The sequence below is a fragment of the Mauremys reevesii genome, linkage group 2, assembly GCF_016161935.1.
Source record: "Mauremys reevesii isolate NIE-2019 linkage group 2, ASM1616193v1, whole genome shotgun sequence".
Lineage (NCBI taxonomy): Eukaryota > Metazoa > Chordata > Testudines > Geoemydidae > Mauremys > Mauremys reevesii.
In genome coordinates, this window is record NC_052624.1 from 251975780 (window position 1) to 251999794 (window position 24015).

At 43.1% G+C, this 24015-nt stretch overlaps 1 protein-coding gene across 3 annotated transcripts in view; it reads right to left on the reverse strand.

Annotated features, from left to right (window-relative positions):
- AZIN1 (antizyme inhibitor 1) overlaps nt 1-21767 on the reverse strand; it is a 59772-nt gene extending 38005 nt beyond the window's left edge. Inside the window, exons 1-2 of one of the 3 annotated variants that reach the window (XM_039524083.1) lie at nt 21484-21767; nt 14225-14362 (exon numbers count right to left, since the gene is read on the reverse strand). The gene's annotated coding sequence lies outside the window, so the exon portion shown is untranslated. Of the gene's footprint in view, nt 1-14224; nt 14363-20755; nt 20904-21403 lie in introns of those variants that run through there. The other 2 variants (XM_039524082.1, XM_039524084.1) reach the window with 2 other exon arrangements.
- Nucleotides 21768-24015: the final 2248 nt, after the last annotated feature.

Below are 24015 nucleotides of genomic sequence, written 5' to 3' on the forward strand. Positions count from 1 at the left end.
GAATTGGAAAGGGTTCCAAAAATGGCAACAATAATGATTGGCGGTATGGAACTGGGACTTTTCAGCTTGGAAAAGAGACGACTAAGGGGGGGATATGATTGAAGTCTATAAAATTATGATTGGTGTAGAGAAGTAAATAAAGAAGTGTTATTTACTCATAACAGAAGAACTAGGGTCACCAAATGAAATAGGCAGTAGGTTTAAAACAAACAAAAGGAAGTATTTTTTCCATACAACACAGTCAACCTGTGGAACTCCTTGCCAGAGGATGTTGTGACGGCCAAGACTATAACAGTGTTCAAAAAAGAACTAGATATGTTCATGGAGGATAGATCCATCAATGGCTATTAGCCAGGATGGGCAGGGATGGTTCCCCTAGCCTGTTTGCCAGAAGCTGGGAATGAGCAACAGTGGATGGATCACTTGATAATTAGCTGTTCGTTTCCTCTGGGGCACCTGGCATTGGCCACTGTCAGAAGACGGGATCGTGAGCTAGATGGACCTTTGGGCTGACCCAGTATGGCCGATCTTAGCTTGTTATGGTATCGTGGAGCCTTTAGATCTTTCCGCAAGTGAAAGGAAGAGTTTCAAGGACTTCCTGAAGTCCTTAGTTCTGTCAAAGTAGAATGCTAGTGCTCTTCCAACATTTAGCATATTCAAAATCACCTCTCTGTTGTCAATGTGGTTTTGGGGGAAAAAAACAGGGAGATGGATCTGTTGAGATCTATCTATCTTATAGAACTGGAAGGGATCCTGAAAGGTCATTGAGTCCAGCCCCCGGCCTTCACTAGCAGGACCAAGTACTGATTTTGCCCCAGATCCCTAAGTGGCCCCCTCAAGGATTGAACCCACAACCCTGGGTTTAGCAGGCCAATGCTTAAGCCACTGAGCTATTCCTCCTCCCGCCCCCCCATGTTGATTCATGTGGAAAGTGGAGACAATTTTAGGGAGAACCTTGGGATGCAACCTTGTATTGTGACGGGAGACTAGGGAAATTACATTCTCCTGGTCATTGTCAGACCTTGTCACTGGGTAAGGGTGGTGCTGACCATAGTATTGGTGGTACACAGCCCAGTGCTCAGGCACTGGGATGTGCACAGTACCAGGGACCTAGTAACAAGTAACAGGGATTGCCGTTCCTCCCAAACTGTCAGGTCTTTAGGGTACCGGAACTCTTGTGGTACCATTGGCTCACTCAGTACTGCAGAGGAGTGTCTATAGTATGTTGTCAGTACCAATGGTTATGAAGGTACAGAGTACTCCCTAGACTAAAGATTTTCTCAGTGCTGCTCTTTTAGAGGTAGTCTGGTATTTTTTTGTCCTCAGAGGGCGGTACCACTGCCTCAGACAGAGCCCCTGGCATCTCTTGGTGGTGAGGCAGAGTTCATAGCAGAGGCACCTTGATGTTTTTGGGTATTGTGCTTCGGAGCTGCTAGTACACCAAGGTGGTCGATCACACTAGGGAACCCCTCTGGCTGGCCAACTCAGTTTGGGGGTTTGGAGCCCCTTTTCCCACAAGCTTTTATGGGGGAATCTGTTTTTCCACAATTCTACCCCCATTGAAGTTGACCCCGGATCACCTCCGGAGCCTTCAGCACCAGAGCCCTCTGGAGGGTGAAGTGCCTTCTCCATAAGAAGGAGTTTTAACTTCAGCCCCTGGTTCTTGCAAGACATCAACTTTAGCTGATGGCAGAGGGAGCACTTCTGAGGGATATGAAACTCTCCCAGGCACAACCACACTGTTACAGGAATCAACTCCTTGCAGGAAAGGCACCTCTTGAAGCTGGGGATGGCAGGGGAGGGGAGCTATCACTCTAGCAGTGAGAAATGCAGAAGAAAGTTCTTTTTTTGAACTGAAAAAAAACTTGGTGTCTTCTACATGCTGGGGGGGGGGGGGGGAGAAGAGAAGAGAGGGGGAGAAATACCCCCAGACAGGGCAGGGAAACAAACTTTCTACCCACCCCGCCTTTTAAGGAAAACTACTAACTAGGAGAACAAAAAAAACTACTTATGCTATGCTAACAACACAGAGAAAAGGGGGAGCTCTGCGCTGCCAAAGGCAGCAGTCAAGAAACTGGGGGGAGGAGGAGAAGAGAGGTTGGTTTCAATCTGGACAGTGCTAGGGAGCCTCAAGGCAGACCATGAGGGAGGGAGAGCACATGTGGGGGCTGAACTGACACTGCAACCTAAAATTTCCAATTAGAGGTGCACATACACCTATAGCAGAGCACCCACAAGGACACTACTTAAAAAAGCTGCATGTTTAGACAACTGATGAAATTCAGCACAAATAGGAGTAAGCAGGCTTTTATTCATTCTCAGTTTAGTACATTAATTTTTAAATTGCTCAAATTTCCCATAGTTTTTCTAAATTATCTGTCTAGTACTACAAAATGGGCTAGTTTTTAAAAAAAAAAAAAAAAAACAAACAAAACAGGCCAGGTTTTAGAAGATGCACTATGTATTTTTTTCTATCAAATAAGAACATCTGGTCTGCTGAAGGTTATAGTGCATCATCTCTGCTTTGAGTTATGCTTAAGTAAAACCACTGAATTCTGAAAATGAAAACTCACTAATTACTGTAAAGGCAGAAGGCAAAAAAAGGGACTTTTAGGAATGAGCAGTTAATTAACATTATATACAATAGGCATTATACCTTTAAAAGTGTATTTAAAGAAAAAAATTAAATATAGCAAATCCATCCCTTCTCCTTCACAGGTGCAGAGACTCCTCAGGCAGTAGAACAGATGTAGATTTGTTTGGAAAAGGGGAAAGTTTCCAGGAGCTGCTCACTCCTTATGTGACACATAGCTCTGCAGCAGCTCCCTACACAGCAGGCAGGCAAGTGGATTCTCTGCTGCACTGATCCTTCTGTGGAGGACTGTTAGAGAGAACATAGCTTCAGCTGTTAGGTTTCAGTAGCCTTGGAGGTACACATCTATCCAACACTCAAGCTGGCTCTTCATTTTAGATTTATCCCTTAATTAGCTTTTAGAAAAAAAATAATCTGATTTTGTCAAGAGTTACTGTGCATATACATTTTCTAAAGCTCTCAGCCTTGGTCTAACTCTGCTCCCATTAAAGTCAACCACTGACTTCAGTGAGAGCAGAGTTAGGCCAACTGCTTCATACTTTGACAATACAGGCTGGGATTTTCAAATTTAATCAAAGTGGTGGTGATGATGATGTTTAGTATTACAGACTAAGCTTTAGTGGAGAGATTTCTTCAAATCCCCTTCTTCTGCCCCACAACTCAATTAGATGGAATCAAAGATGACAAGATATCTAGAGGGGGGCAAAATGACAAACCGAGGAAGGAAACAGGGGTTTAGTACTTAATTTTAATCTTTTTCTGCACCTCACTCTGAACAACTTGGGCAGAAGCCACCATTCCAAACTATGAAGTGAAAGTTTTGCTTGGAATGTTGAATTACCATAAGTCGCACAAATGTAATGTGCTGATAGCGGGCAACAATACCCGCTTTACTCCACAGGTGTCACTCTTCATCAAGCTTAAGGCAATATCTCTTAAGGCAGACCCAACTACCATCAACTGAATACTATGAAAGACAGCCACAAAGCCATGTAATTGCTACCTTTGATGTACATGTTAAACCATGAAGAGCCTGGGGATGTAAGAGTAGATCCCTAGATTAAAAACTTTCAATTAAATATATCCTAAAGTACTTAAATATTGCTGTTACAATACAAATATCTGAAAGCCAAAAAAGTTAAAATTCAGTTTTACTTTGAAAAGCGATTCAAACCAAATATTTGTTTAGTGTATCTGAGTGTCCATAACAAATGCCTTAGTTTACAGTTTTTTGTTTTGTTTTTTTAAACTGACAGCACTGGATATGCAGCCTATGCTCTAAAAATATAGTTAAGGTGGTTTCCTTCTTAGATATACATCACCGTAAAAAACTAGCTGGAAAATAGAAATCCTCTCCCACACCACACCACCCAAAAATATTTTTCTGGAAAGGGGGGAGGGGGGAGAAATCATTCTGAACCACAACAAAATGGTCAAAAAACAAAAAAAATTCACAGGAAGATGTTTCAAGAAAAAAAAAATCAATCCATTTTGGGAGAACCAAACTGGAATGTTTCAGCTTCCTGTCTTCAGCTTCCTTACAAATGAAATTGACCAGAGCTTACAGCTGGGCTGCCAGAGAGCCAGGGCACAGAGCCTCCCCTCTAGCTCCAGGGACAGAGAGGCAAAATGATAGTGTCTGCCATAGCTGGAAGAGAGGGGGGGAATTTGAGACACCAAGTCAGAGTGCTCAGCCTTGGCACCTGTCCTGGAAAGCTTTTATCAATTTCACTCACAGAAATTTAAATTGACAAAAGCCGTTGAGGCCTAAAGCCAGGGAACCATCATTTTGATTTTCCTAACAGAAAAAACAAAAGTTTTCAGCAACTCCATTGTCTTCAGGGGAATTACAAAGGTAAAGGATCGGAAATTTAGCAAACAAGTCTTCTGATGCACTCAGAGGAAGAGAATTCATCTTACATCACTAGCTGAGTCAGTTCTGCAGGGCTAACAAGTAAAAAACATTAAAAGTATTGTCACTAAAGGCAGCACATATGACTGAATATATCCAAGGAGCTATTCTGTTGAGTCAGTAAGTGCCATTAGACCCTTGTTTTACAGAGTAAAACCCAGGCTACATGATTATACAAGAAACTCCAAATACTGAAAAAAATATATATATTATATATAAAAATGCTTGTTTAAGATACTCCAAACCATCACTACTCCACCATTCTGTGCATCTTCCATGTACAAAAAAAAGATTCTTATTTTGGTACTTCAGTTAACTAAATTTCCCCATTGACAAGGCCATGGGAACGTGTGGGGTCACGCTCCACATAGGCCAGGTCTACATGATTATCTAGTTTATTTGTGCAAAGTGCAGCAATTTAATTATTGAACTGAAACATCTACACTGCTTTGTTATGCAGGTTTAAGGCATCTGTATTGTTAATCATTGCATCTGCACAGGTCTCTCTGCACTTGTCCATATTAACTTGTAAGTATTCTGGGCAGATATCTCATGGCACAATATTCCACCACTCTGCTCTGATTTTTCTTGTAGTGTGCCGACTGAAAATTACAAGAATTGTTAGTTTGAACCTCAGTTCCAGACTGATGACTCCTTCCCAGCATCCATTAATTTTGCCAGTGCCATTTTCCAACTTGTCAGGCAGCACAGATCAATCCCTGTGCCATGACAGTCATCAATACAAATAGGATGATACACATGCACTTGGAGCTGTGCACACAGATGGATTCAGCTCTGCAGTTTCATAGGGCTTTTGATGATGCAGCAATACAGCTAAGAGAGAAGGAGGATTAAAATCAAGCAGTTATTTCTGCATAGCATTTATATAGAGCCGCTTTACTTGTTGGAGTGCTGCTCCCAATGACTACTGGTGGGATGAGATACTGATGCATAACTGAGATGACCAGCAGTGGCTGCAGAACTTCATAGTGAGAAAGGCCACTTTCCTAAAGATCTGTACAGAGTTTGCCCCAGAGCTGCTGGGGCAGCAGAACACCAATATTAAGAGCTCCCCTCTCTGTGAAGCCATGTGCCCCATCACCTTCTGGAAGCTAACCCTCCCTGATTGCAAACAGGTCAGTAGTTAACCAGTTTGATGTTGGCAAATCAACTGTTGGGGCTGTTCTGATGAAGTTTCCAATGCTATGAGGGTGCTGCTGTGCCATGTAATGAATCTTGGCCAGGCACAGGAGCTTGATGACTTTGCATAGATGGGGCTCCTGCATTGCATGTGGGCTATCAATGGGATCCACCTGCTTATTTTTTGCCCCTCCCACATCAAAACAAAGATCAACAGGAAGGGGCATTTCTCCATACTGCTGCAGGACCTGGTTGATAACCATGGAAGAATCATCTGTATTCATGTGTAGGTAACTGGAGGTCCATAATGCCAGGATATTTAGAAATTCATGCCTCCTTGCAGGAACAGGCAATGCCAATGTTTGCTCCACAACTACTACAGACATTCATGGAGTTATGGTTCCTCCTGTCATTCTGGGAGACCAAGCTTATCCTCTGCTTCTGTGGCTCAAAGTCTTTTACTGTACACTTGGACGAGAAAAAGGAGCAGTTTGATTTTAGCAGGAGTAGGTACAGAATGCCAGTGGAGTGCGTCTGGAAGGAAGGATAGGTCGATGGTGCCTTGTGAAAAGGCTAGATGTTTATCATTAAGTGCCTCATCATAAGCACCTGCTATATTTTGTACATCTGTAAGAACAAAGGAGAGCCTGGAGGATGGGTGGGAGCAAGATGTGGAGAGACTTTTGAACCAGGCAGAAAGGGTGCTGCTGAACATGCCTCAAGTGGTCAAGGAAACAAGGTGAGGCATGTACTGTACTCTTACTTTGAGGCCAGAAGTTGTTAGAGGTAAGGAGTATACTGTAACCAAGAAACAAACCAAGTTGTGTTTCATTTTATTAAGAGGTGATGGAGAGGAATATTATGCCATTTATGGATTGTGTTGTGCCTCGCTGAAATTTTTCAGCCAAGCTGTACCAAAATGAATGTACTAAATTAAAGCCATCACTCCTACATTGCTTCTTTAATGAAACCAAAAACAATTAACCAAGACTGTAGTACAAACTTAAGACGAATGGACTTGGGGCACGGCCAACCTAAGGTGTGCTCACAAACTCCTGTAGGTGATTCCACTCGCTAGGGAAGAACAGTGTGCAAATGTCCTGTAAGTGAAAGGGTAGGTCCAGTAAGGCGTTTTCTATTTTGCAGGACCATTGGAAGAGTAGGGTGCAGTATTTGACCTCTGTAAGAAAAGGAACTGGAGCAGCTGTTTTTCCTCTACATCATGTCCCTTTTCAGGGCTATATGCTCCATTTTTGATCTTTGGAAAATGCTCTGAAAGTGACCTCTCCACCACTCTGCCTTCAGGGCACTTTAGTAGGATGATGGGATGATCTCCATCAGACAGACAGAAATACACACAAGTACTTATTATTCCACACCTAATCTCCATCCCTAAAAATGTCTCTTTCCCCACACTTTGGAAATGGCATTCCCTTCTCCTCCCCCTTGGAAGTGCCCTTTGAGTTTTCCAAGTTCTTGCCACATAGAAAGCTGGTATTGGAATGGCTGCTGGGCTGTAAGCTAGGTATGAGAAGCTGTATGTTTTCAAGTGGGATGGGGACAGATTAGTAATTGCACATGCAGGCTGTCCTCTGTCGGAAGAGGTTACTCGGAGGTAAGTCAAAAGAGACATAGAAGGCTCTTATTCAAAAAGGCAATAGGGAAACTCTGAATGGATGTAGCACTGCTAATTGCCAAGACAATACCACCCTTCCACTCCCAAACTGGTACAAAAGAAGGGGGAGTGGGGCGGGAGGGGGAAAACATTAGCTAGATATGCAGTCCCAAGAAATCTGCTTTATTTTGGCATGTTTCAATGGGTGTTTGCTCTGTTGTCAGGGGCTATTTGTGGAACTGCCTACCATATTCTCCGGTTTGGTGGTAGTATTGCTTGAAAAACATGCAGTCCAGTTCTTCATAGTATAGCCAGGCTCTGGGAGCATGATCCAAGGTCTGGGTCTTATCCCTTGTCTTCAAGTACTTTGATCTTTGCTTTGACCTGTCACTGCTACCAGCTCAAGGAGCAGGCCCTTGCCCTGACATTATCTTATACATGTCTGCATTCTGGTGACTCTTCTCCAGCAGGAACTGAACATGAAGCTCTCCTAAGGCAGTCAAATCCAAGATCCCTGAAGGGGTCCACATGGAAGCATGGTGGCAGTATATCTACTATAATAGGTATGTGAATTCACTACTACACTGTATCAAAAAGGGGTACATGCTCCTAGCTGTCTAACGGCATTTAAACAAATAAGTGACATCCCATCAAGATGACAAAGCAATGGAAAGCACACAGGTACAAATAAAAGACAGCTCAATCTATATGTGAAGCAATCCACTCTGGGATAGTAGTGTGAATAGTTAGAATAGATAGAAGTGGAATAGTTAGGACTGAGTCCACAAGAACCTTTAAGCAAACTAACTCATGGTAAAGTTACACTTGTTTTAAGGAGAATTACTAACTGCAACTTAATCACCAAATTTGGTTTAGAAATCGGTTGTGTGTGGATGCAATACACTTTAAGGCAAAGTGCCGTTACTCTGATTTAACATCCCCATATAGACAAAACTTAGTGGAATTCTTGCATTTTCCTAGTTGCCCTGTGGTATACATTGCCACAGAGGAGGATAGTGAGTGCGCTGATGCGCCAGAACACACAATTCCCCAGCAGCCCCAGAATATCTGGCTTATATCAGTTTCATGCTACTATTCTCACAAAAGCAATCCATAAACAGTGCTAAACAAGCCATGCCTGGATGAGTTTTCACTCCTGGGTTTCTATGGTACAACAGCAGTAGAGTAATTTTTGAGGATGAAAAAAGTAGGGAAAGAGAAAAGAAACTCAGAAATAAACCCTTTCCCACATGAAGACTGGTGGTGCTAGGGAAGATTTCCTCTTACAGAGAAGTGCCGAGATTTTTACCTAAGGTATTTCAGTTTTAAGTAACGTTTAACACACCCTTTCCGCTTCCCTCAAGTTTGCCAGGTCATCTTGCTACAGGAGTCGTGTCACAGGAGGCAGCAAACAGACCTGAAAACATGAGTTTGAGAAAGGGTGTCTGAGTTATTTTTTCTTCTCCCTCTTAATAGGAGGTTAGGAGGGAAGGCTATGACAACTACAGAAGCAGCAGAGATAGTGACTCAAAGATGGGTGCATGTGGAAGTTGCAGCGAGAATACCTGAAAGATGCTTTGTTTGCATGTATGAAGTAGTACCTGAATGATCTGATGGAAGAGAAGATCACATCCCAGCACAGGCCACTGGGCACATTTACTGCTAGTACTTAAAGATCAATTAATTGCCAAAATTAGGCTATCCCCTCCAACCATCCCCTCCATAAACTTATCAAGCTTAGTATTGAAGTGAGATATGTCTTACCCCCACTGCTCCCCTTGGAAGGCTATTCCAGAACTTCACTCCTCTGATGGTTAGAAACCTTCCTCTAATTTCAAGTCTAAACTTCCTGATGGCCAATTTATATTCATTTGTTCTTGGGTCCACATTGGTACAGAGCTTAAATAATTCCTCTCCCTCCCTGGTATTTATCCCTCTGATATATTTATAGAGAGCAATCATATCTCCCCATAGCCTTCTTTTGGTTAGGCTAAAGAAGCCAAGCTCTTTGAGTCTCCTTTCATAAGACAGGTTTTCCATTCCTCGGATCATTCTAGTAGCCCTTCTCTGTACCTGTTCCAGTTTGAATTCATCCTTCTTAAACATGGGAGACGAGAACTGCACACAAATATTCCACATGAGGTCTTACCAGTGCCTTGTATAACGGTACTAACACCTCCTTATCTCTACTGGAAATACCTCGCCTGATGCATCCCAAGACCGCATTAGCTTTTTTCAGGGCCATATCACATTTGCAGCTCATAGTCATCCTGTGATCAACCAATACTCCGAGGTCCTTCTCCTCCTGTTACTTCCAACTGATGCGTCCCTATCTTATAACAAAATAATCTTATTAATCTCTAAATGCATGACCTTGCACTTTTTACTATTAAATTCCATCCTATTATTACTACTCCAGTTTACAAGGTCATCCAGATCTTCCTGTACGATATCCGTGTCCTTCTCTGTATTGGCAATACCTCCCAGCTTTGTGTCATCTGCAAACTTTATTAGCACACTCCCACTTTTTGTGCCAAGGTCCGTAATAAAAAGATTAAATAAGATTGGTCCCAAAACCGATCCCTGAGGAACTCCGCCAGTAACCTCCCTCCAGCCTGACAGTTCACCTTTCAGTATGACCCGGTGTAGTCTCCCCTTTAACCAGTTCCTTATCCACCTTTCAATTTTCATATCGATCCCCATCTTTTCCAATTTAACTAATAGTTCCCCTCGTGGAACCGTATCAAATGCCTTACTGAAACAGAGGTAAATTAGCAAAGAATCCTGTGGCACCTTATAGACTAACAGACGTTTTGCAGCATGAGCTTTCGTGGGTGAATACCCACTTCTTCGGATGCACCCACGAAAGCTCATGCTGCAAAACGTCTGTTAGTCTATAAGGTGCCACAGGATTCTTTGCTGCTTCTACAGAACCAGACTAACACGGCTACCCCTCTGAGAGGTAAATTAGATCCACTGCATTTTCTTGGTCTAAAAAAATCTATTACCTTCTCAAAGAAGGTGGTCAGGTTGGTTTGGCATGATCTACCTTTTGTAAAACCATGTTGTATTTTGTCCCAATTGCCATTGACCTCAATGTCCTTAACTACTTTTTCCTTCAAAATTTTTTCCAAGACCTTGCATACTACAGATGTCAAACTAACAGGCCTGTAGTTACTCGGATCACTTTTCTTTCCCCTTTCTTAAAAATAGGAACTTTGTTAACAATTCTCCAGTCATACAGTATAACCCTTGAGTTTACAGATTCATTAAAAATTCTTGCTAATGGGCTTGCAATTTCATGTGCCAGTTCCTTTAATATTCTTGGATGAAGATTATCTGGGCCTCCCGATTTAGTCCCATTAAGCTTTTCGAGTTTGGCTTCTACCTCAGATGTGATAATATCCACCTCCATATCCTTATTCCCATTTGTCATCCTGCCATTATCCCTAAGATAATCATTAAAGACTGAGGCAAAGTATTTGTTTAGCTGATGTGTTTATGTTTAGCTCAGTTCATTTTCTGGTTTTGCAGTTGAACTGTAGCTCTACAACTGGGCACGTGAGGAGTGAAGCCAAAAAATAACCTTACTACAGATCAGTTCTTATGGATCATAAATATAGTAAAACTTACACTCTACTACACATAAATCGTAAGTGACTATATCCATTATGCACTACACAAAAAAAATCTGTCTGCAAGAACTTAAAGGAATAAACTCGTTAAGTGGTTTCAGCTCTGCTCACGGGGCAAAACTACAATCAGGATTTAAAGTCAATATCTGCATAGGGATTTCTGAACAGTAACTGAAGAACCGAAGACTTTCAAATATGCAAAGCTTAGATTAAATCAATTTTTTACGTTTTGCCCACGCTTCTCCCATAATTCTTTGGACACTAAAATTTACTGAAAATTGCGAGGTGCTCAGATACTACAGTAATGGGGACCATATACATACATGAGATAGATCGTATAAATTTAACCAAGTGCACTCAGTTATTATGCATTATTATTACATGCGTCATTTAACTTTAGTATCCGCTGAAAGCCTTTAGTCTAGGGTTAAAAACGCAATTCTAAGGTTGCATTTCTAAAAGATTATAAAAATGGCTTGGATGAAAGCTGCAGTGTGAGTGGCAGAAGAGACTTAAACATGTAATTTTCTCCCAGTGAATTCACATCAGGACTACAAAGTTTCTTCAACAAGATCGCTGTAATAGCCAAGCACTTATAAAAATTATTCATATGAAAATGTAAGATTTAAATTGAATAATCTTTAATTTTAAATTATATTATTAAAAGTGGTTGATGGAATCAGAAGGCAAGAGCTGTAAAATTCAGACAGCTTTGAACCACTGCTTCTTTCACCTGACAGAGGTGGGTCTGGCTAAAAGTTAAATGGCTTCCCCATTGCCTACTAATTCCCTTCATCTCTCCATTCAGCTGGATCTAGCAGCAAACAAAGCAGATTTTCTAAAGTATCATAGAATCATAGATTATTAGGATTGGAAGGGACCTCAGGAGATCATCTAGTCCAACCCCCTGCTCAAAGCAGGCCCAATCCCCAAATGGCCCCCTCAAGGATTGAACTAGCTCAAACCACATTTGCTAGCCCAGATATGCTGTTCAGCAGGAGCACAGCTTGAAAGACCAAGGCACAGCTAAGCAAGAGAAGGGGATCATAGTAGTTTCAAAGGAAAACAGCTCAAGTAGTTCCTTCTTTGCCACCATCAGCTGGAAGAGAAGGAAGAAAAACGGGGAGGGAAGCAGGTTTAACGGGAACATAAAAACACACCCTCAGCAGACATAAGCAGATTTTTATGAGTGTCTGTATGAAACAGATTAATAATTATGCTTAAATGCTTAATTGACTTTTTCCTCAATAAACCATTTTATAAGTGAAAAACTCCCAAGGTGCACATTAATCAGCTAATTTAAGCACATCTTGGCTGTGTCTGAGGGACTGCTGTGCTTCAGCACATCCAAGATGTGTGTATATTGGCTGATTAACACTTGTGTGCTGTTGCTGGATGCATCACTAGTAAATTAAGCTTTTATCTCCTTAAACTCATGTAATCATACTACTTGAAGGGTAACAGCTCCTACCACAAAAACAGACATAGCTATAAACAATACATCCAGGGGCACACCTATTTTGTTCCTCTTAAGCAATATGATAAACCAATTTTGACTATTCTCTATGCTATGTCTGCTAATTCACCAGTAAAAAAAAAAAAGAATTAGGAGGCTTAAACATTAAAACATTTTGGCTAGTGTAACTGATCAACTTAAAGGGATATGTATTTAGCCAGTTTTCAAAATTGTGTACTATACCCGCCCTCAAGTCCCTCTGACAATTATTCTGATTCTGCAGTGACATTTTCTTATTTTAAATGTACTTCCTTTATCCCCTATTTCTGTGAAAGGCCCATCTGTCAAGGAGAACTGACCATGTACAAAGTGCAGTCAAACTCAAAGTGGGGAAAGAAAAGAAAAAAAACCTAAAAGGAAACATCTCTTTCATTACAGTAATCGTAGGTGTTATCTGCAAGACAGCAAGCAAGAGATTTTTTCCAGGCAGTTTTCAATTTGAGAAGCATTCTCTCAGAAGGTGAGCATAAAAGTAAGCATATTTAGATTCATATAAAACAATTTTCTTATAAGCTTGAAGAAAAATAACCCCAACAAAACAAAGCTACGAGTCATGATCAGCCAAGTCATTTCTCCAACCTGTCCCACCAAAGTGTTTTCTAATATAGGATTCCATTTGTATTATAAATACCAGTCACTTTGGTATCTCATTTAACTCTGAGGGGTGATTTCAAAAGCACTTGAGTGTTCTTAACTTGCTTGGGTGCTTTTGGAAATCTCACCCTGAAGTTTTATGTAAGAGTTATACAGCAATTAGCAAATAAACCAATACAGCATATTGCTTTGTGCCAAACAGGAGAAAAAAAAAATAAAGGTACCATGTATAGAATATCAAACCATCTTAACTTTTAGAGTTACACTTATACAAACAGTAAGACTTATGAAAGATGTCTTAAGCAATTGTTTTACAATATTATACAAAAGGGGACAAGTGCAAAATACAGAGCAAGATCTTGCAAGTTAAAGGCCGCCATTGGAAAAAAAACAACAAGTTGATTAAAAAATGACTGGCATAAGTTCTGGATTTCCAAGAAATTAGGTTTTTCAACTTTAAGAAAATTACAATAACTAAAACCTGAACATTTAGTCACTAATGCACTTCTGATGACTTGTAATGGAATTGGAAGATTTGGTATGGACATTCATTAATGGAGAGCAAAGTCTTTGCCTTCTTTCACAGTCTGCCACTGTAATTTTAAGTCTGTTTATAATTTGTACATAATGTCTGTCCAGCACAGAATTCAAGATTCTGCTCTAATTGAACTATAACTATTTGTGGAAGTAGCAAGATAATTAACCAATAATGCAGACAGGCTTTTGGGGAGGAACACCCTTCTAGAGCAGTATTCATACTGACTGTTTACAATAGCAGATTTAACTATTTAGATATAAAACATTAAAAACAGTGCTGGGCCAAACATTATGATTCAATATTCTCAATAGCTATGATCTCTAACTTAGCACCATGGAACTACAATTGTCAAACAGATTGGAAATGAACATAGCATTTTATTTTAAAAATTTCCATAGCATGTAGTGGTGATTCAGGAAAGCATTTAAGCATCTGACTTCAGTGGGACTTAAACACATGCTTAAGCACTCTTCCTGAATAGGGAGAGACTTCAGCACAAATTTAAGTGCTTTCCTGACTCATAGCCCAAGATTCCATATAAGAGTTTTTAATAGGTGGAGAAATGTAACAAACTAAATTAAATATTTATCAAGGTATCTGGATCTATAAAAGAGAATAGATGTGTCCTACACATTTCTCTAAGTTGTTTCCTTGCTTACATAGCTGTAAAAAAAGACTTACATGGACAAGTTAGGAGATGGAACCCTACTATCATCAGCTAGGTTCCCAAGGTGGCTCGGCGTTGAAGTCGAACTGCTCTCTATAAAGCACTTCTCCTAGGCCTTCTGGATAGTTATAAACCTGATCAGAGAGTTTGCCCTGTAGGAAAAATACATAGATAAATAAAATTGGTAACTTAGGAGTAAACACTTTACCTTCAAATATGGAACTTCTGTTCTTAACTGCACTTTTAATATGGACTGCTGTCTCCTGTTATAGTAACCTACAACAACCATTTACAGAGCCTGTTTTTCAAAGCTGAGTGCACACACAAATGAGCATAAGGAAGTCAAATTGTCATCAGTGGCATGTTTACCTATCAATAGATGTTATCCACCTTATGGCTTCTTGACATTTATGCCTCCCTAGAGCCTCCTCCACTTACTGTTTCACTTAGGGTGACCAGATAGCAAGTATGAAAAAAAATTGGGACAGTGGGTGAGGTTAGTAGGCACCTATAAAAGAAAAAGCCCCAAATATCGGTACTATCCCTATAAAATCAGGACATCTGGTTACCCTAGTCTCACTACAGTAATGGTCATCTCCCATATTCCTCAGGAGAGCCTCAATCCCCTCCCAAAGGGGCTCCGAGAAGCACCGGAGGTCAAAGTGATGTGCGATGATTGAAATTGGGACTACAGGCAGTGGATACAAGGACAAAATGTAACAATCCATGGGTGAGGGAGAAGGTGGGAAGTACACAGGAGAATTAAGCTTTAGTATGGAGCGACATAAGGGGGTATGGGACTGTAATGGTCATAAGGTGGTACACATGGAATTTAATAGTCATCTTTGAGGGGATTAGCAGAGTCAGAAGTGGTGCAAAGAGCACCACTGTTCTGATGGCCCACCTATGATGAACTACATGTTTGTTAAAACAGATCCTCTTTGAAAAACTTCCCATAGTTCATGGGCCTGCAGTCCCTCTCTCAAAGACCACATTCAGCATCTCTACTTAGATGAATTAATGCACCACAAGTCCCCATAGAGTCAAAAACATATCTCCCCAATTCCTACCCAGCTCTAATCAGTCCCCACCCCCAAGTGGGTACATATCTTCTAGGCCCTCCTAGAGTGCTCCCACTTCCTCCGCACCCACCCCCATAACAGAGAGTGGTTGGAGATGTATTCTGGGGGCAAAGTTGGGGGCCTTGAGCTATGGGGAGGCCAGAGACTGTGCATCAAGAAACTGGCAATTTAAGTGGCCCTTAAAGGGCAAATCTATTAAATACAGATCCAAAAGTCAAACTAAAGTCTTGTCTACAGAGGGACAGCAAAGATAATTAATTCAAATTAAAGGTGTGAAAGTGGCATAGTTATACTGCATTAAACTATTGCATGAACACATTCATTCTTAATTAAAGTGGCCTTAGTTTGGTTTATTTCAATTCACCTTGAAAGTGAATTTAATCCTGTTTAGTTTAATTCACTTCCGAAGTGAATTGAAATAAACCAAACTAAGGCCACCTCCATCTGAGTAAGGGCATCCACACAGGAATTTAATGCAGTTTTACTAATACACTTCAAATTCACACCTTTAATTAGCTGTCCCTATGTAGACAGCCCCTTAGGTGTTAAAATATGGGGTTTATATACTCGAGTTCAATTACAATAGCCATTTCAAAAAGTACTGTAATGGGTCACAGTGGAGTTTAAACCAGCCCTGCTTACACAAACCGAATTATTCACAGGTACAAACTAAGAGTGGCTGTCACATTTTAAAATAATTGAAATAACCAATGTAAGCAAACTGGTCATCTGGAAACCTGGAACATGCCGAGATTAAAAAGTGTGTGGTAATCCATGGTATAAAATACAGAGTACTACTGATATTTAATAAAAGTAAATCTACATTAAACTGAAAAATCTGAATACCTATGGGCTAACAAAAATGACTATCTGATAGCAATCTAAACTACTCTGTTACAGGTCCTTTATCACATAATGGTCTTTTCAACCATAGCAGTTGCTTTTATATTTATTTACACACACGTACGTGTGGGGGGGGGGGCAGGATCAGTGAGCAAACACGGGGAAATTATGCTAGTTCACATTACATAATTTGCACTCCAAACATATCATCTTTCTTTCCATCCCAGCAAAGGCATAACAGCAGTGCTGTAGTGGAATCTCATTAATAAAATTCCATTACTTTTACAATACAAACTATAGAACATTTACTAATACAATTATGAATATTAAAACTGAACTACACTTGTTAAAAATGAATTGGGATTCCTTACTTCTAGCTGACTGACAGTTACTTTTCATGTTCAGTTAACTTTAATTTTTCCATTGCAATTCTTTAAAGCTAAGCCAATAAAATTAGCTCTCAAACTATTGGCATAATAAATATGTGTTTTAAAATCAAGTGTTAATATCACAAAAGCAAAATGTTTAAATATCTACACTATTTTTGGATGCTGTTCAAAAATGTGAACATCTGTATGCTGCTTTCAAACTGAGAACACTTTTACAGCATGACAAGTCTCTTAAAAACAGGTGTTGCAAGCAGAAAAGATGACCTTTACTGCAGTACATAAAAGGGCACAATACAAGCAAATATGATCTGCAGTACAGTCAAAATGAATTTTGCCACATGCCGCAAGAAGGGGGAGAGAGAGAGCAGGAGAGCCAGTTTCCTTGGAGCTAGAATAAAACTGACAGTTTTCCCTAGCGATAACTTTGTTGTATTGTGTTTTAGAGGAATGCACTGGAATTTTACTTTAGCATTTTAAGTCCTAAACTCAGGATTCCCCACACACACACACCTTGTCAGTGATCTCAACTAATGTACAGAAAGTACAATTTCACTTCTCATGCATGAGTATTTAACTGTATCAAATATCCATAAAGGATAGAACAGCATTAATGAAGTCTGACTTTTGAAAAAATTTTCTTCTAAGAGGTAAAGAATTTAACTAATGAAAATGTTCAGTTTTCCAGATCAAAATAGGACAGTGCTAAAATGTCAAGTACTACATGCTAACTTTTCAAACAGGGTTGCCACATGTCCCTAATTCATCTGGGCAGCACAGATGAATTAAAGGAATTGCCTCATGTCCAGACTGAAGTACTTGATTCTTCCCTATTTTAACTGAAAGTCTCAAAAGGTGGCAATAAAAAAATTGTTCTTTACCAAAAGAAAAAGTTTTCAGTCGAGGAATTTTTTTTGCAACTGAATGCCTAGTAGCTGTATTTTGCCTTATAACATTTATAAAATCATCTGTTGTCCATACCATCTTACAAACAGGAAAAACTAAAGGCACTGAACTAAAATATCCAGGACCCAAACCCCTACAATGCAGAATCATAGGACTCACAGCACTAGTTGGTACACTTAGAAGCAGCACGAAGGGCATGGGTCATGGAAACAGACCTATCTCTGTTGTCCCTAGGTCCCCTCAAGATCAGTGTTGAGGCATGCTGGTAGGACAGTGTATGGAAAGCTTGCCTTCCTTGCTGCCCTGCAGATCACGATGGCTTCTGTTGCCAGAGTTATCCATCTGACCCCTTTCACCAGCACTAAAGCTACAATTACTTTTAAACTGAAGCTTATGGTTTATGTAAATTAGCTCATTTATTTACATAAATAGTTAAATAATGTATTGTCCCTAATTCCCTCCCCCCCCCCCCCAAGAAAGTGACACTCCTAATCCCCCTCTATGGTAAGAATGGTGCAATTTATTATACAGAATAAATATTCACATCAGCATCAAGCCCACTAAGGAAAATATTTGAGACTCAAAACTAGCCAAAGTATGCAGTCCCCTTTTAATTTTACAGAGTAGGTTAGGGGAGGTACAGCTCATTGTAGCTCAGTTTCTCTAATACAGAAAGATCCCCCTCCCCCCCCCCCCCCGGAGAAACATTTACATTACTATCTTACTACCAAATCCTGTCCTAGCCTCAGAAGCAGCCACAATCCCCTCCTCCCCACAGGCTTGGAGTTCAGTGCTGCCTGTCTGACACCCCGCTGAGAAAGAGAGAGAGAAGGCGAGCAGAAGAGCGCGCCTGCTGGAGCTGCTTTGGGGAGAATTGCTGTTCTGTGTATATGAGGCAGAGCAGGGAGGGGGCGTCCACTCTTGCACTCACTGCAGTCTGAGACACATGGGGTGGGGGGATGCAATGTCGCAAGCAGCCGCGACTACGGCAGCAGCATTGTTCGCATGGTGACAGGAAGGAAAGAACCAGACTGGACCAGTCCAGACTGGAACAAACCCCTCCTCCCCTTCCACCACCATTATTCACGACAAAAACCGGCTGAAATGCTGTTGTCTTTCACATTCACCAAGGGAAGAACAGCAAGCAAGTGCATTTATCTCTAGAGCTGGCAACCCTCACAAACTCGGGGGAGGGGAGAAGAATTGGGGCAACACTTCAGCTCACTCACATATAAGCGTGGAGTGTAAAAGAACAACTCGGAGCCCTGAGTAGGGGCCCAGAGAAAGGAAAGCTAGAGCTAATCCATTTCATAATTGTTATACAGCCACTTCCCACAGCTACTGACACAATGGAGCTGTATTCCATTGGGGCTACCCAAACAAGCTATGCTGAGCCACCAGAGACTGCTGTAGACAGGGTCTGAATTGCAGCAAGTGGGAAATCGCTGTAACACGACTTTTGCTCCTGTGTACTGTCACTTCTTGGTTGTGCAGGATGTTGCACAGCAGAAGATTCAATCCTTTTTGGTTTGTAAGAGGTTTAGACTTGCTTTCCTCCGATACCCACAATTTGGATCCACCCTTATTGCAATTCCACATTTGTTCTGACTACCGAGTCAACCAAGCTTACAGTATATTTTATATGGATGGCAGCGTGCTAACAGTGAGAACGTTAATCTTCCAAACCCAGTCACCTCATACACGTGTGTGCGCACTTGCAAACATAATACAGTCCCCACCATGTTGCCTCTACATGTGTATATAAAAAGCCCTACAGTTCCCTCACCATCTCCCCTTTGCATGCTCACCCCCCCACTTCACAACCATGTATCTGGCTCTTCGCTCTGCTAGCACCCCCTTCCAATGAAGTAGGTGATAGGACCATGACACAAACACCCAGCTGACACCACTCTGAGAATACACTGACAGCCAGACCCCCTTTGTACACATTCTAACAGCCGCTGAGCAGTGACTCAATCCTCCTTCATACACTTTCCACAGGCCACCACTGTGACTGAGGACATAACCAATCAGACCAAAAGGACTCCCAAGGCAGCCAAAATGGGCTTGACCGAGACACTTCCAAAAAAAACTGGTGGGCAGCAGCAACCCGGTTACTGTTAGCCTGACAGTAGCCTGTGTGTGTGTGTCCCCTTGAGGCAACAAGGGAAGGAGAGATTGTGTCTGAAGTTGAGCATGACTGCTAATCAGGATAGAGAGGGTACAGAAGAGCATTCTTTACCCACTGGCATATCAGCATTAAGTCAATGTGCCCAAGACATTAAGACCCCCCAGGAGAGGGCTAGAGTAGGCCACTTGTGCAATATCCTCAACCCCTACTCCTCCCACTGCTGCCACACGTGCTTCACACATGCCCCTGTCACAAACCCTATTAACAAAGGCAGAACATAAAGATCTCATTGGGGGTTACCAACTGCCAGCACCCACAATATGGCTCAAGTGGTGGGGATAGGAAAAGAGATGCGACACCACAACAGAACCCGGATGGATAGTCACAGTTACACAGACATACAACATGGCCTCTGAGAAGCGAGAGGAGAGTCTTTGCCATGCTACAAACACTCTTCTGCTCCCTTGCCCTCCCCTCTCCTGTCTAGTCAGGCCTTCTTTACGGAAGAAAACATCTAGTTACAAACCTATTTCCCTATGCACCCCAAAATGGCATTCCGAGTGTCAGTTTACTAGAGAGAAAGAATCAGTGAAAACCCACATGGGAGGGAAACAACACTACTGAGTCAGGGCAGCTCTGACAAGGGGAAGTGATGATGAAACAGCTCCTGCTACAAGGACTATTCCTGGGGGAGAGGTGGTGTCTTTTCACTGTTCTTAAGTAGCCAGGTCAAGAGACTCCCCTCTCCTCCCCCATCCCCAAAAAAAGGGCATCGAGGAACGCAGAAGCAGCTGGAGGAGGAGTCTGCTATTACTGCTAACTGACCCACTTCAGATTGAGACATCACACACAGCCACCCAACCCCCTCCACAGGAATCCGCCATGTTAGAGCAGCTGCTGAGCCCCCCTTACATAGTCACATTTGGGTCTGTGGCTAGTCTCCTCTTCCCTCCCCCCGCCCCGAACAGATACATCAGCCACCGCACAGCAGCCCCTAGATCCCCGCGCTCTCTCTCGCTCTCTCTCTCTCACACACACACACGGCCGGGTGTCCGCCATGTTCAAGAAGCAGCTGCTGAGCACCCTCCACACACGCACATTCCCTTGCTAAATGTGCAACAGCACCTCACTCCTGCCCCGCTCAGTGAGGACACGCCAGCCCCGCATTCAGAGGCAGAGACCCGCAGCAATACGCACCGGGGGAGGGGGGCAAATCTGACTCATCCCCTTCTTCCTGGCTACCGCTGCTGGGAAGGGGGTGATGCCTACGGCTCCCCCAGCCCGTCACTGCTGCCAGGGACCTGCAGCTCACACACGCCTCCCACAGCCGCTGCTCGGGGGGGAGGTGGCCGGAGGTCCGCGGATCCCGCCTGAGGACAGAAGCGGTGCTTGAATCCCCCGCCGCCTCCTCATGCGGGGAAGGGGACAAATATCCTCCGCTGTTTCTGGGGGGGTCGGAGCCTGCGACGCCCTAGGGACTTGTCCTCCACCAGCCGGGAAGTCTGGGACCAAAAGCCCACAGAGCCCGGCTGGGCCCGTCCCCCCCCCCCAAGTCCCAGTCTTGGGAGGGCATCTGCTTCGCAGCTGCCAACGTTGGAGGCGTGGGGGCCTCTGCTCGCCCCAGCCCCCGGGGATTTGGGGTCTCGCTTTCCACACACACACCCCAGTGGCTATGCTGAAAAGGGATGTACCAGCCTTTGGGGCTATCCCCCCGCCCCCCTCACCGGCCCCTACGCGGCAATGCGCAGTGCCCGAGGGCAGGGGGTCGGCCTGCCCACCCCCCACGCTCAGTGTCCCCGGGGGTGGGGGGTCTCCCTCCGCCCTGCCCCCAGCCCAGGTACTCACGTGGGACAACGGCCCGAAAGATTTGGTAAATCGTCTTCGCTTTTTAGGCGGAATTTTTAAAGAGGGATGTGGGAACCTACAGCAGAAATACAGGCGGCGGCAGCGGCGCCCTCCAGGGCCATAGGCTGCGGGGGCGGCCGGCGGGGGGAGCGCAGAGCAGCGCTAGGACGGCGGGGCACGGGCGCGGAGAGACTGGCAGGCCGGGAGCGCGAGGGGAGCGAGCCGAACAGAGCGGGGTGGCGGCGGCCAGCCGGGCAGGGACACGCGCAACAACGCCGAGCAGGCAGGAAAGAAGAGGAGTGGGCGCCGCAGCCCGGCACTTATAGGAGGAGCGGGGAGGCGGCGCCACGCGTCACAAGCATGGGGGAGAGGGCGGCGCCTGCAGCGGGCTAAGCCGGTAACCCGCCGCCTCCGGTCTCCGCTCCCCAGGGCACAACGCTCTGGGCGGGCCTGGGGCGCATGCGCCGGCAGGGAGCGAGAGCGCGGTGGCGAGCCGGCCCCTGCGCTTTGTCCCGCAGCTGCTGGCTGGGCTTCCCTTTGGCCGGCAAGCGCCCAGCCAACAGGTGGGAAACTTGACGTAACCCAGCCCCGGAGCCACTGGAGCTGCAGCCGGGCCTGGCCCCTGCAGCAGTGTTTCCCCCAGGGATTGAAATGGGGGGGAGAGTGAGGACCGAGGAGGGTTGAGACCATGAGGGTGAAGGTGGGCTGTAAGGCATCATAGTAAAAACTGAAAAATGTTTCACAACCATTGTATTAGATTTAATTCGTGTTTTAAAATCATCACAAAAATAGCTCATCTCAATTGATTAGACTCTGCCTGTTGGTATGCATACTTCCACCTTTTCATGTTTTTTGTATGTATAAATATCCCCTGTCTGTGTGTTCCATTCTATGCATACGAAGAAGTGAGCTGTAGCTCACGAAAGCTCATGCTTAAATAAATTTGTTAGTCTTTAAGGTGCCACAAGTACTCCTGTTTTTTTTGTGGATACAGACTAACACGGCTGCTACTCTGAAACCTGTCACAAAAATTAAAGTTGGATACTCAAGTCGGCTATAAACCATGACATCTACATCCATCTTGGTTTCTTCTTGTAATTTTGCACAACTCTTTGGTGTCTTCTTGTGTGTCCGTTACTTCCAGTCCTTCATGATATGCTCATGATCAGGCAGAAGGCAACTTCTTTCAGAAGACAAAATTCTATTCAATGAGGAAAAAGAACTGTTGTGACTGGGAGCAGCAAGAGATTAATTTCTACTTCTTTCATCCCAGGAAAAATAGCACAAAAATTAGATTGAACCACTAGTGATGATAAAGAAGTTGAAGTTAAATCTTCATTTGTTTGTCGTATGATATTCCACTCTGTGTTCAAAATGTTCTATTCTGTCCTGATCACATAGCAGCCCCATGGCTGGTAGTGCCTCACTCCACCCATCTGTAAAAGCTATGTAGAGGTTGAGTAGAATCCAGAAATAGCTATTGTAGATTTGTAAGAATGAAGTCTGTGTACTTTTTCAGCTGGCTTAACAGACACTTCTTGTCCTGTTCCACTAAGGACCTTCATTAGTTTACTTCTGGACTGAAATATTTGCTTCTTTTAGCACATGTTCAATGGATATCTCTGATTGATCCAAGGGTAGCTTCTATTGCTTGACAAAGATCTACTACTGTTGTAGCAGATGCCTGGATGACATCGTTTAATTACCCAAGTGGTTTCAACAATAGACTTACAAGACAGAGAATGGCGATAGTCTTCTCTGAACTTAATAAAAAAAGTAGTCCACAAGTCTCATTACTTAGATCTGTCCTATCTTGGTGGATACTTTACAAAGCCAGTAATAATGATTGCATTAATTTTAAGAAAAGAGTCAAGAATCGCTCATGAGAAACCCGGCATGTTTTCCCAGGTTTGAACTTCAATCCCAGTGTATCTTCTATTTGTTTCCAAGACTTCAGTCCTTTAGGGATGGATCACTCAATGATTCCCTGTTCTCTCTGAAGCACCTGGAATAGTCACTATCGGAGGACAGGATACTGGGATAGATGGACCATTGGTCTGACCCAATATGGCCGTTCTTACATAAAAAATAATTATAATAAAAAAGTTTAGTACAAAAACTCCCCAAGATAATGACCTCTTGAGATAGCAATGATGTGAAATAATGACCTTGGCAAATAATGCATTTTAAAAATCTTGGCCTACTAAGAAATGTATATTTATATAAGTTTCCCAGTCACAAATCTAGCATTCTGGAGTGAAGTCACTAAAACATAGTTCAATGCTCTGGCCAGTGTTGTTTGTTGTGCCACCGTTCACTCTACTGCTCTGTCCCCCATGTCCTTGCACTGTCACCTTCTGCTGCCACCTGCCACCGTGACCTCTGCAAGTCAGTCTCTCACAGTTCCATCCAGCTCTCAGTGATTTCAGCTCTCATTGGGAGAACCTCACTGCTCGTGCAGGCTGGGCTCTGTCTTCCACAGAAACACTGTCCCGAAGCAGGTCTAAGCACTTAGACCTGATTATCAGTAATTTCAGCTCTAGTGGTCACTTAACAAACCAAAAGACTCTCTATGGAGCCTAATCAGCTCTCACTCTAAACAGAAGAGAGGG